Below are 5,157 nucleotides of genomic sequence, written 5' to 3'. Positions count from 1 at the left end.
CATACAAATATTTCTGAAGGAAACACAAGAAACTGATAAAATCGGTTGCTTTTGGGCAGAGGATCTGGGTGGCTGAGAACAGGGGTGGAATGAAGACTTTCTCTTATATATCCTTTGATAGCTTTTGAATTTCGAACCATGCAAATGTATGAGCTGTTTGAAAAATAAATGAACAAGACGAAAAGTAAAAAGCAAACAAAAGGAAGGTGAAACAACACGGGCTGTGTAGGGGGAGGCAGCAGGTCACTTTGGTGTTGACTTTGGTTCCAAGGGGTCCTCAAGCCACCTCTCCTAGCTATGTAGATGCGTGGTGACAGATAGCTCAGGGGAGGGGTATAACAAGACCTTTCTTTGTGGCTGGATATGGCCTCTCCCAGGAGGCCTTGGTATGCAGAGACTATCCCAGAGCAAACCTGTGTGGCACTCAAGAGATTCCTGAGATTATAGGGAACTGGCTTGAGTCCTTCACTTTTGAGCAATCTCCCTTCTCTGATGGGTTCAGAGGGTCCGGGCGGGGGGCTGCTGGCTGGGGAGGGGACATGGGAACTCTTGGGGAAGTGCACCAAGAAGGAAGAAGCTTGACTAGGTTCAACACCTTGGCATTGACCATTGCTGGGGAAGGTAGATTCTGGTCAGGGGTGGGGCTGGGCCTGCAGGCCCCCAGGTCTGTTGTGGAAACAAGGGCCGAGTGTGTCAGGGGCAAGTGAAGAGCCATATACTGGGATCCAGCTCTTGGCATCTTATCCCAGGGTCCCCCCAAGGGAGGGTGTTGGCCTTCCTTGGAGAGCCTCTGGGGCCTGGACAAGAGCTGGACTCGCAGTGAATTAGGGTGGTTGGACTGAACCAGACCACTGGTTTTCATCAGCAAAACTCAGGGGCAGCCATGGCAGTAAAGATGGTGCCTGCTGGGGGACTGCTCAGATTTCTCTAGTTCTTTCTCCTCCAGGTGTTGAAGCGTGGCTAGGATGGCACCAGACTGGCACCTTGGATAATTTATCAGGAGAGGGGCCCCAAGAGAGAAACTGGGCTTTTTATTAATCTGGGTATGTGAACACTCAAGCAGTTAATTTGAATATATCAGCGACTTGAAGGGGAGCAGAATTTGTCACCCCAAAATATGTCTCTTCGGCATAAAAATTATTTTAGACTGAGTATTTTTAAGAAAGAGCAGTCATAGGAAGAACTCTGAATACAGAGCAGAAGTTACCTTTTCGTAAGAGATATTTATAAGGGAAATGCCCATGTATAAGGGTGTCTCCCTCTCTGTACCAGCAAGAGAAGGATGGCCTAAATCTTTACACTCTTATCAAAGGAGAAGGTAAGGACCTAAATCTGGGTAACAACCTTCCCCTTGTTTTCTTTTCTTTTCTTTTCTTTTTTTTTTTTTGGCTGTGCTAGGTCTTCGTTGCGGCGCGTGGGTCTCTTCTTTGCAGGTTTCTCTCTAGTTTTAGAAAGAAATTTTCTCACGTGGGTTTAGTTGCCCCACTGCATGTGGGATCTTAGTTCCCCAACCAGGGATGGAACCTGCTTCCCTGCATTGAAGGCGGATTCTTAACCACTGGACCACCAGGGAAGTCCCCTTCCCCTTGCTGACTGTGCTTTTCCTGATAATCTCCCATAACTGACTCCCCCCAGCATCAACCTTTGTCTTTAGCTGGAGATGGGATTTAAGGTGGTGTCTTGGGCCATTGTGGGGAGTTACTCGGTTTTCCTGGGGCTCTCCTATGTACACAGGAGGTATGCATATTACTAAACTTCTCTGTGTTTTTCTCCTGTTAATCTGCCTTTTATTACAGGGGGGTTCCTCAGCCAAGAACCCAGAAGGGTAGAGGGAAAATGATTTTCCTCCCCTACAGACTGAATGACCTTAAGGTATCATTGTTAGTTATTTTGGGAGTGATATTGGTATTGCGGTTATGTTCACAAGGATTCTTTCTCTTTAAAAGATAGGTATTTGTGGATTTGAAGTATTTGTGGATAATCATTTAATGTCATTCTAAGTAATGAAAAGTAAGCATTTTATATGCCACAAATGAACTTATCCATGAAACAGAAACAGACTCACAGACATAGAGAACAGACTTGTGGTTGCCAAGGGGGAGGGGCGTGGGGGAGGGATGGGTTGGGAGTTTGGGGTTCACAGACGCAAACTATGATATGTAGAATGGATACACAACAGGGAACTCTATTCAATCTTCTGGGATAAACCGTAACCGATAAGAATATGAAAACGGATGTATATATATGGATAACTGAATCACTTTGCTGTGAAGTAGAAATTAACATTGTAAATCAACTATACTTCAATTTTTTAAAAAGTAAAATGGGAAAGGGAACTCCTTGGCAGTCCAGTGGTTAGGATTCCGCACTTTCACTGCCGAGGACCCCGGTTCTGTCCCTGGTCGGGGAACCAAGATTCCACAAGCCACACAGCATGACCAAAAATAATAATAATAAACTTAAAAAAATAAATACAATAGCTTATATATAAAGCCAAAAAAAATTCAGTAGGGAGGAGGTGGGGGAAGGAAAAAGTGGGTGGGGTATAGATGAAGCAAGATTGGCCGTAAATGGATACTAATCACGCTGGGTGATGGGTACTTGGGGGTTCTTTATGCTTGCTAATCTCTCTCCTTTTGTGTAAGTTTGAAAATGTTAAATGTTAAAAAAAAATGTTAAAAAAACAAAGGCCATGTGAACTTATTTAACCCCAAACTGGTAAAACCTGTCCTACCAAGTTTGCATCTATACTGTCTGTTCCTGGGCTAGGTTGATCTTTCTGATCTCCTCAGCTCCCTGAAGTGAAGAGCTTGTTTAAACAGCTCTCCGGCTCAGTGCCTGAGTTTCTCGCTGGGCACATGGAGGCAGCAGAGCGTAGAGGTTTAAAGGAAGAGTCCTGGGCACACGGCCAGAGCTCCCATCTGGGCCCAGCCATTTAGTAACTGGGCAAGTTACCTAGCTTCTCTCTGCCTCAGTTTCCTCATCTGTGCAACAGGAATAAAAATAATCTACCCCACGGGCTGTTAAAAGGATTAGAACAAGATGCTATACAGACTTTTAGTATAATGCCTGATATATAAAAAGGCTCAAAAATGTTGATTATTGGGTCTCCCTGGTGGCGCAGTGGTTGAGAGTCCGCCTGCCGATGCAGGGGACGTGGGTTCGTGCCCCGGTCCGGGAGGATCCCACATGCCGCGGAGCGGCTGGTCCCGTGAGCCATGGCCGCTGAGCCTGCGCGTCCGGAGCCTGTGCTCCGCAACGGGAGAGGCCGCAGCGGTGGGAGGCCCGCGTACCGCAAAAAACAAAAAAAAAAAGTTGGTAATTATTAATATTAGGCACTCAAAGAGTATGTATTAAATATGAATGCCTGGGTGAATAAAGGCAAGTGAGAGACAGGATTATTACCAAATCTATCATCTTGTAATTTGTCTTATTTTTAAAAATGTATTCGAATGGCACAGGGAATTATCTACAATACTTGTAATAACTTATAATGGATAAAAACCTGAAAAAGAATACATATGTATACATATGTACAACTGAATCGCTTTGCAGTACACCTGAAACTAACACAACGTTGTAAATCGACTATACTTCAATTAAAAAAAATTAAAAAAACACATTCGATATTTTCTAATGTCCTCAGTCTTCAAAGAAAGCTTTGAAATTAGTTAAAATTTGCCATCCTTCTTTGTGGTTTAACTCACATTTATTTGGGGCTCTTATTGGCAATAATAGTGGGCATCCAGAAGAATTCATTGTGAAAATGTATTATTCAGCATATACTTTTTGGTCTTCTATGGTCTCAAACTTCAAGAATTTCTTAATGAGAAATGTGAAGTTTATACATTTGGCTACTTTACTGTTGAGATTAGATACTTGTTAAACATAAAACGGGGATATATTTTTCCTACGCTTTATTGATTTAAAAAATTAATTCAATTAAGACTCAGTTCTGGGAGGAGGGGGAGATGGAGAGTTGTCCATCAATGGATATAAGGTTTCAGTCACACAAGATGAAGAAGTTCTAGGGAATTCACTGGCAGTCCAGTGGTTAGGACTCGGCGTTTTTACTGCTGAGGGCCCGGGTTCGATCCCTGGTTGGGGAACTAAGATCCCGTAAGCCACGCAGCACAGCTTAAAAAAAAAAAGAAAAAAAGATGAAGTTCTAGAACTCTGCTGTACAGCATTGTGCCTGTAGCTAACAATACTGTATTGTGCACTTAAAATTTTAAGAGGGTATATCTCGTGTTAAGTGTTCCTACCACAATTTTAAAAAAGAGACTCAACTTCAAAGCTTCCAGGCAGAAGTCTGTTCATTCTTAAGTTTTGCAGTAAGCAGTAAGCATCAAGAAAGGTGCTGGGCTCATGAAAATACTGTCACAAACATAAGCTTTCTTAGTCTTGGCCAAAATGTTGCAGCTGAAGGAATGTACAGCCTCACGGGGGTGGAGTCACTTGGGACCTCATCCCTTCCGAATGACCAGGATAGCGTCCCTCCTCTAACCTTTGTGCTAGGAAACCAGCCTTCAAAATAAGACAGTGGTTTTCTGTGACCTACTGCTCCCTATCAAATCATCTCAAAACTTAGTGACTTAAAATAACAATTGGGACTTCCCTGTGGCGCACTGGTTAAGGCTCCGTGCTCCCAATGCAGGGGGCCTGGGTTCGATCCCTGGTCAGGGAACTAGGTCCCACGTGCATGCCGCAACTAAGGAGCTGGCGAGCCGCAACTAAGGAGCCCGCCTGCTGCAACTAAGACTTGGCGTAACCAAATAAGTAAATTTTTTAAAAAAGAAAAGAATGCTCAGCTCTCTGAGCCTCAGTTTAAAAAAAAATAACAACAATCATTTTAATATTATTCCTCATGGTTCTGGGGGTTAACAGGGCTCAGCAAAAGGGGAGTAAGTAGGAAGGTTACACAGTACAAGCATGACAACAGAGGGGCAACAGTTTGGAGTGAGGGCAGAGTTGGCTACAGAAGTGACATGGGGACTTCCCTGGTGGCGCAGTGGTTAAGAATCCACCTGCCAATGCAGGGGACACAGGTTCGAGCCCTGGTCCAGGAAGATGGCACATGCCGCAGAGCAACTAAGCCCGTGCGCCACAACTACTGAGCCTGCGCTCTAGAGCCCGCAAGCCACAACTACTGAGCCC

The sequence above is a fragment of the Neophocaena asiaeorientalis genome, unplaced genomic scaffold, assembly GCF_003031525.2.
Source record: "Neophocaena asiaeorientalis asiaeorientalis breed wild unplaced genomic scaffold, Neophocaena_asiaeorientalis_V1.1 scaffold312, whole genome shotgun sequence".
Classification (NCBI taxonomy): Eukaryota; Metazoa; Chordata; class Mammalia; order Artiodactyla; family Phocoenidae; genus Neophocaena; species Neophocaena asiaeorientalis.
This window is presented reverse-complemented; position numbering follows the sequence as displayed.